Raw genomic sequence first — 15,228 nt, forward strand, 5'->3', positions numbered from 1 at the left:
ATATGTGCATGTAGTTCCAACCAGTGTCGGAGTGTGGTTGGCATTGGCACTGGTGCAATTAATAACAGGTCCCTGCGGGGTGGGCTGGTAGGAACGAACAAATGAATGGCTATAATAAAATGAAATGGCGGGGGTACGATACGAAGGGAGTGTTTGAGGTCTGGTTCTAGGCTTTAGGCCTAGCTGTAGGCTTTAGGCTGCTGTGAGTTAATTTTTAATTTAAATGTTTTAATAATTAAAAACTATCTCAGGGAATTATAAGGGAATGTTACACTTGTTTAGCCAGGAAAGCCTCACTGAGTCTAAAGGTTTTTGTAGGGTCCTGCCAAGTGTTTGCAGTAGGGGGCGATGTTGCTACACCTAATCGGACATCGGACGGACGGACGATATAATCTATTGTAGGCTGGTTCACTTCGTTCCTACCAGTGAAATGTGGCCTTCTGTCTAATTTCCTCACCCCCCACCACTCCCCTCTCTTTGTAGTCTGGAACCTTGGCCCCTCTGCCGCGGTTCGTATGCGTGTATGTTGATCTTCTTTCGCACCGTACGTAGCCAATTGTGCTAATCGGAGGTGCGGGGGATTGACAAAATCAAAAGAAGAATCTTAATTTAGACTGGAGGAATCGGAGGAGCGTACTGTGTGTGTGTGGTATGGGGAGCGGTGGTGTAGTAGTCAGCGCGCTGCACTACGAACCTCCGCCACCCGAGTTCGATTCCCGCTCATGGCCAACACCAGCGATGATTATCTGAACCGGTCCTGGGCCTCCCCTAGGTTGACTCAGCGTCAAATTAGTACCTTGTGCGGTGTGTAAACATCGCCACAAGGGAGACAAAAGCGGCCGGGCGTGGTGTTGGCCACCCACCGCCTCGTGTATCGAGCTGGCCTTCATAGGTTCTACCCGCGAACAGCACTTGCCCTAACAGTCTATTGTTGTGAGTGTGTGTGGTTTGTGTTGTTGAGTGTCACTCAGTGGCACCACCTGCACACTCGATAGCTCAGCAAATGTTCCAACTTTGATGATGCCTTATTATTTACATGCAAATGAGTGTTCCTTCTATTCACTTTCGTCCGAGGTTTTAAATCGTTGAACGTCTAAATAGCCCACTCAATTTAAATTTAAAATCTCAATTTCATCGTATTTCCATAAGAACATTTTTTTTTTAGCTAATGCTCACTGAGCTATGTAGCTCTTTTTCAGAAGCGACCTGGCCATAAACGACAGCTCAACGAAGTGGCTCATCGTGTGGATCTTTATAGCAGTCAAATACTCTAAACGCACCTTTCTAAAGACTTTTTTTTAATTACGTTTGATGATCGTCATTGTTTTTTTGTCAGTTATGTTTTTAACATTTTTATTTACATTTTTTTTTACATTAGTGGAAGAGTGGTGGCGCACAGCAGTTATTGAACGTTCCCTCTGAACACGGTGACCTCAGTTGACTTCCTGGCCACATCGGCGGCGAGTGATATCTGAATCGGATTGTTGCATGGCAACGTGAACTTGCGGAGGACACACATCGAGCCGTAGATAGATCACACCCTGACAATGATGAATTGAAATTGGGCTGTAGTGGTGGTGCAGTCGTTAGCGTACTTGTGCCATGAATCCGGTGTGCCCAGATTTTATTCGGGACTATGGCTTAAACATCAATGGAGATTGATATATGAACCGATTCATGGCTCGCATCCCATTCACCAACTCACACTTACCAGCGTGGTGAAGTATGCTCAAATAGCGCACACAATTCGAATGGCGCGGGGAGGCTCTCATCCAGCAGTGGATTGACAAAGCGCTGTACATCTTCACCCCTTACCCTAAGTCATAATATTTATAACTATTTTGATGTCTCATATTGTCGACATCTTTTGACCACCAATATCATACCGCAACAAAAAAAATCCAAAATAACCCCGGGCAGTATTTGCTGCCCTCTAGCGCCAATGGTGCCATGGGCGTGTGTAGAGTCCACGGTGGAAGCGAATGAAGCTTGCTCTATGAACAATGCACACCACAAGTTCCATGGGCGTGTGTGTAAAGTCCACGGTGGAAGCGAATGAAGCTTGCTCTATGAACAATGCACACCACAAGTTCCATGGGCGTGTGTGTAAAGTCCACGGTGGAAGCGAATGAAGCTTGCTCTATGAACAATGCACACCACAAGTTCCATGGGCGTGTGTGTAAAGTCCACGGTGGAAGCGAATGAAGCTTGCTCTATGAACAATGCACACCACAAGTTCCATGGGCGTGTGTGTAAAGTCCACGGTGGAAGCGAATGAAGCTTGCTCTATGAACAATGCACACCACAAGTTCCATGGGCGTGTGTGTAGAGTCCACGGTGGAAGCGAATGACGCTTGCTCTATGAACAATGCACACCACAAGTTCCATGGGCGTGTGTGTAGAGTCCACGGTGGAAGCGAATGACGCTTGCTCTATGAACAATGCACACCACAAGTTCCATGGGCGTGTGTGTAGAGTCCACGGTGGAAGCGAATGACGCTTGCTGTATGAACAATGCACACCACAAGTTCCATGCGCGCGTGTGTGTAGAGTCCACGGTGGAAGCGAATGAAGCTTGCTCTATGAACAATGCACACCACAAGTTCCATGCGCGCGTGTGTGTAGAGTCCACGGTGGAAGCGAATGACGCTTGCTCTATGAACAATGCACACCACAAGTTCCATGCGCGTGTGTGTAGAGTCCACGGTGGAAGCGAATGACGCTTGCTCTATGAACAATGCACACCACAAGTTCCATGCGCGTGTGTGTAGAGTCCACGGTGGAAGCGAATGACGATTGCTCTATGAACAATGCACACCACAAGTTCCATGCGCGTGTGTGTAGAGTCCACGGTGGAAGCGAATGACGCTTGCTCTATGAACAATGCACACCACAAGTTCCATGGGCGTGTGTGTAGAGTCCACGGTGGAAGCGAATGACGCGTGCTCTATGAACAATGCACACCACAAGTTCCATGGGCGTGTGTGTAAAGTACACGGTGGAAGCGAATGAAGCTTGCTCTATGAACAATGCACACCACAAGTTCCATGGGCGTGTGTGTAGAGTCCACGGTGGAAGCGAATGAAGCTTGCTCTATGAACAATGCACACCACAAGTTCCATGGGCGTGTGTGTAGAGTCCACGGTGGAAGCGAATGAAGCTTGCTCTATGAACAATGCACACCACAAGTTCCATGCGCGTGTGTGTAGAGTCCACGGTGGAAGCGAATGACGCTTGCTGTATGAACAATGCACACCACAAGTTCCATGGGCGTGTGTGTAGAGTCCACGGTGGAAAAGAATGAAGCTTGCTGTATGAACAATGCACACCACAAGTTCCATGGGCGTGTGTGTAGAGTCCACGGTGGAAGCGAATGACGCTTGCTGTATGAACAATGCACACCACAAGTTCCATGGGCGTGTGTGTAGAGTCCACGGTGGAAAAGAATGAAGCTTGCTGTATGAACAATGCACACCACAAGTTCCATGGGCGTGTGTGTAAAGTCCACGGTGGAACAGAATGAAGCTTGCTCTATGAACAATGCACACCACAAGTTCCATGGGCGCGTGTGTGTAGAGTCCACGGTGGAAGCGAATGACGCTTGCTCTATGAACAATGCACACCACAAGTTCCATGGGCGTGTGTGTGTAGAGTCCATGGTGGAAGCGAATGACGCTTGCTCTATGAACAATGCACACCACAAGTTCCATGCGCGTGTGTGTAGAGTCCACGGTGGAAGCGAATGACGCTTGCTCTATGAACAATGCACACCACAAGTTCCATGGGCGTGTGTGTAGAGTCCACGGTGGAAGCGAATGACGCTTGCTCTATGAACAATGCACACCACAAGTTCCATGGGCGTGTGTGTAGAGTCCACGGTGGAAGCGAATGACGCTTGCTGTATGAACAATGCACACCACAAGTTCCATGGGCGTGTGTGTGTAGAGTCCACGGTGGAAGGGAACGAAGCTTTCTCTATGAACAATGCACACCACAAGTTCCATGGGCGTGTGTGTAAAGTCCACGGTGGAAAAGAATGAAGCTTGCTCTATGAACAATGCACACCACAAGTTCCATGCGCGCGCGTGTGTAGAGTCCATGGTGGAAGCGAATGACGCTTGCTCTATGAACAATGCACACCACAAGTTCCATGCGCGCGTGTGTGTAGAGTCCACGGTGGAAGCGAATGACGCTTGCTCTATGAACAATGCACACCACAAGTTCCATGCGCGCGTGTGTGTAGAGTCCACGGTGGAAGCGAATGACGCTTGCTGTATGAACAATGCACACCACAAGTTCCATCGGCGTGTGTGTAGAGTCCACGGTGGAAGCGAATGACGCTTGCTCTATGAACAATGCACATCACAAGCTCCATGCGCGTGTGTGTAGAGTCCACGGTGGAAGCGAATGACGCTTGCTCTATGAACAATGCACATCACAAGCTCCATGCGCGTGTGTGTAGAGTCCACGGTGGAAGCGAATGACGCTTGCTGTATGAACAATGCACCCCACAAGTTCCCTAGGCCGCATGCCAGCGGTGCTCAGCACGTGTGTTGAGCCATTCGGGGTGGTCGAGGAAGGGGGTAATCCAGGCTGCAGCGTGGATATCGTGCAGGAGAAATATCGAATGTGCGCGGAGAACGCCAGCGCCACTTAGAGAACTTATTGGTGTGTTTAGTTTGTTGTCCTTCCCCGACACCTCCGATTAGCACGGTTGGCTACGTACGGTGCGAAGGAAGTTCAACATACATACGTACTTGCCACGTTGCGGAGACGAAAACGCACGAATACACAGAATGAAACATAAATGCCTCGTTGACCATGAAGGTTTGATTACACCAAGCATTTGTGCTTACGTTCCCGTACTTACACTGTGAGACCTCCTTTACCAGTGGCAAAATATAGTGATGGGTTTTTACCCTTTAAACTGGTACAAAAACTGACACCTTTATACAAGGCATCATGTTTGCAATAACCACAACACAAGCAGTCAAAATGCAAACAAAATGAAACAACTCTGATGATGATGATAATGATAAGGACAGTGGATATCATTATCATCATGCATATCATTGTTTCATTTTGTTTGCGTTTTGACTGCTTGTGTTGTGGTTATTGCAAACATGATGCCTTGTATAAAGGTGTCAGTTTTTGTACCAGTTTAAAGGGTAAAAACCTATCACTATGTTCCCGTACTTCATTTGTGTTTTCGATTGTTTACCTTCAAAAAGATCTGGCCACGTCTCACACCCCCAGAAAGGGCATCTCTCATCCCCAGGTGCGTGCACCCCAGGTTAAGAACCACAGATTTAGATTATTTTTCCACTATGCATTTCCACATCATGCTCCGCTTTGTTGAGCTGTCATTTGTGGCCAGGTCGCTTCTGAAAGATGAGTTAATATCTCAGTGGGCTTTACCTGGTAAGATAATATATATAGTTTAGTTTTCGATTTAAAGCTTTCGTGACTGCAGGGATTCATCTTCTTGGTTCTTTCGGTAAAGTCACGTAGAAGGGAAGTAATAAAATAATAAAAATAAAACATAATAAAATAATTCTCACGACGTTTCGGCCACAACGCAAGCAGCCGTCCTCAGGTGAAGAACATGTCTGTCGATAAGACAGAGTCTACATGACACGTCTTAGGCTTGCAGTGTCTATTTAAGCTGTGAGGGAGGAGAAAGAGAGCCTTGACAAAAAAAATTGCATTTGAAGAGGAATAAATATGCTAAATTCCTCTTCAAATGCAAATTCTTTTGTCAAGGCTCTCTTTCTCCTCCCTCACAGCTTAAATAGACACTCCAAGCTTAAGACGTGTCATTTAGACTCTGTCTTATCGACAGACATGTTCTTCACCTGAGGACGGCTGCTTGCGTTGTGGCCGAAACGTCGTGAGAATTATTTTATTATGTTTTATTTTTATTATTTTATTACTTCCCTTCTACGTGACTTAACCGAAAGAACCAAGAAGATAGTTTAGTTTTACTTATACGTATATAATTTTAACAGTGAATTGTTTACCTTTGTAATACTTTGCACTCCTATCGTGTTTTTCTATTATTTGTTGTTGAAACGTTCTGACCCGCCCCTACTGGACATTTGTGAAAAAGAGCTTTATAGGTCATCGGATTCCTCCAGTGTAAATCAATATTCTGATGCTGATTCTGAACAAAAAATACTCAACGAATTCGTGAATAACAATGTAGCTTTAAAATGAAACCCCCATATATAATTGGCGACGTTTTAGTCACCGGCCCTTCTTCGTAGCACGTGGGCTATAAAAAAAAACTAAACGGCTTACTTTTTAAAAAGTCAACAGCGGTTGCTTTGTAGATGGGAAAGCCCCTGCCGCAGAAATGTGGAATTTCCACCACCAATATTCTTTCGGTAAAGTCACGTCGATAGGTTCATCGTAGATAGGTTCAACCTATCTACGTGACTTCACCGAAAGACCCAGAGAATATGAATTCCTGCAGTCACGAAAGCTTTAAGTCAAGATTCCACCACCAAGTTCATCACCACCAAACAGGGAGGTGATGAGGTCCATTGGTTCATACGCAAACGTTTTAACAACAGGTGGCGCCAAACATCTGAGCAAAAGCAAGATCGCAGACGTAAAATAAACAAATAAAGTGCGCCCATTTATTATCGATCCACCAATGCGTGAAGGTCTCTCCGCGCCGTGTCGGTCATGGGTGAGTACATACTTCACCACCCTGGTCAGTGAGAGTTGGTGAACGGAGTTGGGGGGGAGGGAGGTGATTACAGAGCCGGTCAAGATATCAAATGATTGTCTGCTGCAGCGTTGGCAATGGTGCACAAAGCACAGTTAACACACGCAAGACAAACGTACCACCTTCCATCAATGACACTGCCTAAAAAATTAACCCGTAAAAACAAAGTTTTTCACTATAAATCCTTTATATGCGTGGCATCGGTTTTATTTTATTATTCATTTGTGTTTTTCTTGAGTAAGAGTTTCATTTTCATCACATTGGTATTTTAAATTAAATATGAAAAAAAATGTTCCTAAAAAGTGGAAAATTTTGGAAAAAAATTTTCACGAAAATAAATTGTCACGCACAACGAGTCTGTGTGCAAAATGTCAGCTCGATTGGATCACGGGAAGTGGGTTAAAAAACGACCGAAAGATTTGCACGGTCGTAAGCGCGCAAGCAAGCAAGCAAGTGAACTTAATATAAAGTATTTAAAAAAAAAGAAATATATACTAGGAAACGTTTTGGGCAACGGCCTTGTGTCACGAAGAAAGCGCTTTTCCCGGAACGCCGCGTGTTTTCTATTCTCTAGTGAGGCTGCAGTGCTATTGACGAATGTGGTTCGGATAAACACTCGCCGCCGATGTTCAACAGGGGCGCGGGATTCAAACTCGGGTGGCCCGGTTCCTAGCACAGCGCGTTACGACCGCAGCCCACACGAGTTAAAACGACGACGTCCTCGTCAAAACTGCGTCTGACGAGCGGGGTGATCACACAGGACGCCGCGTTCGTCTCGTTTCAATGCCCTCAAATGTGAATGTGAGGTCACCGAGCATTGCGTCACTGGCCCCTTCGACGAGTGAGGAGCCGCTCATAATTAAATCAGCACCACCACCATCGTCATCATCGTCATCATCGTTATTTTTCTCGTAGATGAGGGTTGACGTTTACGTGCGATCTTTTACACACGTTCGCCATCTGAACGTGTGATAAAGGGCGCCACGGTGGCGAGATGTTAACTACCTCGCCTGGTATGCAAGGGGTCGTGGGTTTGATCCCGACCACTGACGCCTGCTGTATATTTGGAGTTGGCGCGTCTCTCTCTCCCCGTGGTGGCGTGGAATTTTATCCGGGTCCTCCGGTGTTTCCCTCCACATTTAGAATGAACGTGCGTTCGGACTATTTGACTGTTGTACATTTCCAAATGATAAGCCCACTTCGTTGAGCTATCATTTGTGGCCAAGCCGCTTCTAAAAAAAATAGCAAAATAGCTCAGTGAGGCCTTACGTGGTAACAATAAAAAAATAATTAGTTTCATTGCTTATCCTTCGTGCACCGTCCACCAGCTGATTCGCTCTCTTGCTATCGTTCCTTCGACGGTTTCCTTGCAGGGCCAATATCCATTCATTCTCCAGCTCAGCCTCTTGACGGCGTGTGTCCTGCACACGTGCACTCCCCCCCACATTACTTCTCATTCGACTCCCCAGTAAATTCCTGCTCGCCGTATCAATTCCCCGCGAGTACCACCTCGTTTGTATCTTTAAATTTAGATTTAATTCGGGTGGGGGGGGGGCAATTGTATTAATCTGCGGCATAAAACACGTGCACACAGAAGCCCTCTTGTTGTTATTATTTTTTCTCCCTGGGAACATTTCTAAATAATTGCAGGTTTGGTTAAATTGGCCATGACACAAGCACGAAATTGACCCACCGAATGATTAGCGTGCCATATGGAATGTCACTTGACGAGGTCACGTTTATCCTGTACGTTATTATCATCATCATTATATGAATTTTAAATTACAGTCGACAAAGAACGTGGAATGAAAGCTCGAAAGTGTCGCAAAGTAAGCGTGGAGAGAGGCACGCTTGAGAGTTAGAGGGACAGGAGGTAAGGAATACCCGGAGCAGATATCAAATGCAAATTATATAAATCACCTTAAATGAAAAAAAAATGTATTCATCAATGCATTTATGGACGGAAATATGGATTTTCACAAAAAAAATTTTAACAAAAAAAGATGAAAAGTGAAGAATAGAAACACGGAGCAGTGCAAGCTTTGAGTTACACCGGGAGACAGAAAGACACGTGCACGCTTGTACGTAAGTTGAACTTCTTTCGCACCGTACGTAGCCAACCGTGCTAATTATAGGTGCGGGGGAAGGACAACAGACTAAAGACAAAAAGCAGTTCTAAAGAATTAAAGTTTTCATTGCTAGCAAAAAGGTGAACCTTGATGTTGATTTTAAGCTTTCGTGACTGCAGGAATCCATACTCTTTGGTTCTAGTGATTCATTTTAATTTATACCGACGTGACTTTACCGAAAGAAGCAAAGAGTATGAACCTTGATGGTTACGTGGATTGTCCGTGGTCGAGACTCAGGACAGAGTGGCAGCCAAAGGTGGGAGCGAAAGAGAGAGAGCATGCCCGAGAGGACATCCACCATGTGGATACATTTCGGTAAAGTCGGCTCGTGTGGAGAAGCTTGACTCCCAGATGGCGGATCGTTGCATGAGACGATTTTTTTTGTCCTTCCACCCGCACCTCCGATTAGCGCGTTTGGTCACGTACGGCGCGAAAGAAGTTCAACGTAGTACTAATCGCATATCTGCATTTCCCATAAATATGCTAAATTCCTCTTGATGTGCAAATTATTTTGTCAAGGCGCCCTTCCCCCCTCCATCCCAGCTTAAATAGTCGCTCCAAGCCTGGAGTGTGTCATTCAGACTCTGTCTACTCGACAGACCTGCTCTCCACCTGAGGACGGCTGCTTGCGTTGTGGCCGAAACGTCGTGAGAATTATTGTATTATGTTTTATTTGTATTATTGTATTATTTCCATTCTACGTGACTTTACCGAAAGAACCAAGAAGAAGTCCAACGTACACATGCAAGATGTAAATGGGGGAGACCAGTGGATAGGTCACAGCTGATGAAAGTGATTGAAGCGTGAATTGTTGGTGAAGGGCTGAGCCCCCCCCTCCTCCCTCCCCCGTTCACCCCCCTCCTGACTCGTGGTGTGCTGCCCCCTGCCTGTGCCGGCTGTCCCTGTCCTTCGGAAGTGCCGAGTTGTCTGCATTGACATTGGGCCCCTGGTGACTTCATGCCCCTTTTGGGAGAGGCCTTCACCCAGCAGTGGATAGATCGTAGCTGCTGATGATGTTGCTGCTGCTGATGATGATGATGGGCACGTGACTGCAAGCTGGAGAGGCTAAGCTTTTCATTTGTGGCCAGCTCGCTTCTGAAAAAGAAGAGCTGAGTGAGCCTTACCTGGCAAGATAAACATAATAATTGTTTAGCTGTATTTGTCTATATTGATTTGTTTACCTTTGCTGTACTTTACACTCCTATTGTGCTTGTTGTATTGTTGTTGTCACGTTCTGACCCGCCCCTACTGGACATTTATGAGAACAAAGAGCTTTACAGCTCATCGGATTCTGTTCATGGTTACGTGGATGGGTCGGTTGTCGAGCCTAACGACGGATCGGCCGCCAAAGTCCCGAGGGGGGGGGAGAAATGAAGATTCTCGCCCGACAGGATTGTCAACTGGGATGACATCAGCCGTCGGCGCTTAGACGATGGGCTCGCTGCATCGCGCCAAGGTCGTGAAGAGATGACGACGATGATGATGACGATGTGACGATGATGATGACGACGACGATGATGATGACGATGATGATGTGATGAGGATGGTGAAGACGACGATGACGACGATGATGACGACGATGATGATGATGTGACGGCGATGATGTGACGATGATGATGACGACGAGGACGATGACGATGATGACGACGATGATGATGATGTGACGGCGATGATGTGACGATGATGATGACGACGAGGACGATGACGACGACGATGATGACGACGATGATGATGATGATGTGACGGCGATGATGTGACGATGATGATGTGACGAGGACGATGACGACGACGATGATGACGACGATGATGATGATGTGACGGCGATGATGTGACGATGATGATGTGACGTGGACGATGACGACGACGATGATGACGACGATGATGATGATGTGACGGCGATGATGTGACGATGATGATGACGACGAGGACGATGACGACGACGATGATGACGACGATGATGATGATGTGACGGCGATGATGTGACGATGATGATGTGACGAGGACGATGACGACGACGATGATGACGACGATGATGATGATGTGACGGCGATGATGACGTGACGATGATGATGTGACGAGGATGATGACGACGATGATGACGACGAACGTTGGCGAGCAACGATGCCCCGCGCGCTGCGGAGGTTTCACCTGGGAGTTGTTTTTGGAGACGGCAACACCGTGGGGGGTGGGGGGGGGGTGCGGACGTTCGGCCCACGTGGAGATGCACGCCCGTGCAGACACGCGGGGCCCTTATGCAACGCGGTTGTGCGGGGGCATGCAGGCCGCTTCATACCTGCCAAGGGTCCCTCCTCACCCAGAGCTGCTGCTGCTATTGCTGCTGCAGCCTTGGCACCGGTGAGGAATGTTCTTTACAGGGAACGGTGGGAGAGGGATGGGGGGAGACGGAGGGGAGGAGAGGGCCGCCAAAACGTAAAGGAAGACAGAGTCCTAAAACGAAGGGTTGAAATATCGTTGCGATATAAACAACAACTCTTATGTATGTATAGATGTGTACGGTACATGTATTTCACGAAAACGCACTGACCGCCATGGTGAAGTATGGTACAAAAACACCCCGACATGACCAACATTGGTATTGGGAGACCTTCACATACCACGAGTCTAGTTGTCTCTTCTCGTCTCACTCTACTCCCCTCCACGCACTCTCCTGCCTCTCCCCTCTCATCTCACTCCACTCCCCTCCACGCACTCTCCTGCCTCTCCCCTCTCATCTCACTCCACTCCCCTCCACGCACTTTCCTGCCTCTCCCCTCTCATCTCACTCCACTCCCCTCCACGCACTCTCCTGCCTCTCCCCTCTCATCTCACTCTACTCCCCTCCACGCACTCTCCTGCCTCTCCCCTCTCATCTCACTCCACTCCCCTCCACGCACTCTCCTGCCTCTCCCCTCTCATCTCACTCCACTCCCCTCCACGCACTTTCCTGCCTCTCCCCTCTCATCTCACTCCACTCCCCTCCACGCACTCTCCTGCCTCTCCCCTCTCATCTCACTCTACTCCCCTCCACGCACTCTCCTGCCTCTCCCCTCTCATCTCACTCCACTCCCCTCCACGCACTCTCCTGCCTCTCCCCTCTCATCTCACTCCACTCCCCTCCACGCACTTTCCTGCCTCTCCCCTCTCATCTCACTCCACTCCCCTCCACGCACTCTCCTGCCTCTCCCCTCTCATCTCACTCTACTCCCCTCCACGCACTCTCCTGCCTCTCCCCTCTCATCTCACTCCACTCCCTTCCACGCACTCTCCTGCCTCTCCCCTCTCATCTCACTCCACTCCCCTCCACGCACTTTCCTGCCTCTCCCCTCTCATCTCACTCCACTCCCCTCCACGCACTCTCCTGCCTCTCCCCTCTCATCTCACTCTACTCCCCTCCACGCACTCTCCTGCCTCTCCCCTCTCATCTCACTCCACTCCCCTCCACGCACTCTCCTGCCTCTCCCCTCTCATCTCACTCCACTCCCCTCCACGCACTTTCCTGCCTCTCCCCTCTCATCTCACTCCACTCCCCTCCACGCACTCTCCTGCCTCTCCCCTCTCATCTCACTCTACTCCCCTCCACGCACTCTCCTGCCTCTCCCCTCTCATCTCACTCCACTCCCCTCCACGCACTCTCCTGCCTCTCCCCTCTCATCTCACTCCACTCCCCTCCACGCACTTTCCTGCCTCTCCCCTCTCATCTCACTCCACTCCCCTCCACGCACTCTCCTGCCTCTCCCCTCTCATCTCACTCTACTCCCCTCCACGCACTCTCCTGCCTCTCCCCTCTCATCTCACTCTACTCCCCTCCACGCACTCTCCTGCCTCTCCCCTCTCATCTCACTCCACTCTCCTCCACGCACTCTCCTGCCTCTCCCCTCTCATCTCACTCTACTCCCCTCCACGCACTCTCCTGCCTCTCCCCTCTCATCTCACTCTACTCCCCTCCACGCACTCTCCTACCTCTCCCCTCTCATCTCATTCTACTCCCCTCCACGCACTCTCCTGCCTCTACCCTCTCATCTCACTCTACTCCCCTCCACGCACTCTCCTGCCTCTCCCCTCTCATCTCACTCTACTCCCCTCCATGCACTCTCCTGCCTCTCCCCTCTCACCCCACTCTACTCCCCTCCACGCACTCTCCTACCTCTCCCCTCTCACCCCACTCTACTCCCCTCCACGCACTCTCCTGCCTCTCCCCTCTCATCTCACTCCACTCCCCTCCACGCACTCTCCTGCCTCTCCCCTCTCATCTCACTCTACTCCCCTCCACGCACTCTCCTGCCTCTCCCCTCTCACCCCACTCTACTCCCCTCCACGCACTCTCCTACCTCTCCCCTCTCATATCACTCTACTCCCCTCCACGCACTCTCCTGCCTCTCCCCTCTCATCTCACTCCACTCCCCTCCACGCACTCTCCTGCCTCTCCCCTCTCATCTCACTCTACTCCCCTCCACGCACTCTCCTACCTCTCCCCTCTCACCCCACTCTACTCCCCTCCACGCACTCTCCTGCCTCTACCCTCTCATATCACTCTACTCCCCTCCACGCACTCTCCTGCCTCTCCCCTCTCATCTCACTCTACTCCCCTCCATGCACTCTCCTGCCTCTCCCCTCTCACCCCACTCTACTCCCCTCCACGCACTCTCCTGCCTCTCCCCTCTCATCTCACTCCACTCCCCTCCACGCACTCTCCTGCCTCTCCCCTCTCATCTCACTCTACTCCCCTCCATGCACTCTCCTGCCTCTCCCCTCTCACCCCACTCTACTCCCCTCCACGCACTCTCCTACCTCTCCCCTCTCACCCCACTCTACTCCCCTCCACGCACTCTCCTGCCTCTCCCCTCTCATCTCACTCCACTCCCCTCCACGCACTCTCCTGCCTCTCCCCTCTCATCTCACTCTACTCCCCTCCACGCACTCTCCTACCTCTCCCCTCTCACCCCACTCTACTCCCCTCCACGCACTCTCCTGCCTCTCCCCTCTCATCTCACTCCACTCCCCTCCACGCACTCTCCTACCTCTCCCCTCTCATCTCACTCTACTCCCCTCCACGCACTCTCCTGCCTCTCCCCTCTCATCTCACTCTACTCTCCTCCACGCACTCTCCTACCTCTCCCCTCTCACCCCACTCTACTCCCCTCCACGCACTCTCCTGCCTCTCACCTCTCATCTCACTCCACTCCCCTCCACGCTCTCTCCTACCTCTCCCCTCTCATCTCACTCTACTCCCCTCCACGCACTCTCCTGCCTCTCCCCTCTCATCTCACTCTACTCCCCTCCACGCACTCTCCTACCTCTCCCCTCTCATATCACTCTACTCCCCTCCACGCACTCTCCTGCCTCTCCCCTCTCATCTCACTCTACTCCCCTCCACGCACTCTCCTACCTCTCCCCTCTCACCCCACTCTACTCCCCTCCACGCACTCTCCTGCCTCTCCCCTCTCATATCACTCTACTCCCCTCCACGCACTCTCCTGCCTCTCCCCTCTCATCTCACTCTACTCCCCTCCACGCACTCTCCTACCTCTCCCCTCTCATCTCACTCTACTCCCCTCCACGCACTCTCCTACCTCTCCCCTCTCATATCACTCTACTCCCCTCCACGCACTCTCCTGCCTCTCCCCTCTCATCTCACTCTACTCCCCTCCACGCACTCTCCTACCTCTCCCCTCTCACCCCACTCTACTCCCCTCCACGCACTCTCCTGCCTCTCCCCTCTCATATCACTCTACTCCCCTCCACGCACTCTCCTGCCTCTCCCCTCTCATCTCACTCTACTCCCCTCCACGCACTCTCCTACATCTCCCCTCTCACCTCACTCTACTCCCCTCCACGCACTCTCCTACATCTCCCCTCTCACCCCACTCTACTCCCCTCCACGCACTCTCCTACATCTCCCCTCTCACCCCACTCTACTCCCCTCCACGCACTCTCCTACATCTCCCCTCTCACCCCACTCTACTCCCCTCCACGCACTCTCCTACCTCTCCCCTCTCACCCCACTCTACTCCCCTCCACGCACTCTCCTGCCTCTCCCCTCTCATATCACTCTACTCCCCTCCACGCACTCTCCTGCCTCTCCCCTCTCATCTCACTCTACTCCCCTCCACGCACTCTCCTACCTCTCCCCTCTCATCTCACTCTACTCCCCTCCACGCACTCTCCTACCTCTCCCCTCTCATATCACTCTACTCCCCTCCACGCACTCTCCTGCCTCTCCCCTCTCATCTCACTCTACTCCCCTCCACGCACTCTCCTACCTCTCCCCTCTCACCCCACTCTACTCCCCTCCACGCACTCTCCTGCCTCTCCCCTCTCATATCACTCTACTCCCCTCCACGCACTCTCCTGCCTCTCCCCTCTCAT

This window comes from Lampetra fluviatilis, chromosome 24 (genome assembly GCF_964198595.1).
Source record: "Lampetra fluviatilis chromosome 24, kcLamFluv1.1, whole genome shotgun sequence".
Classification (NCBI taxonomy): Eukaryota; Metazoa; Chordata; class Hyperoartia; order Petromyzontiformes; family Petromyzontidae; genus Lampetra; species Lampetra fluviatilis.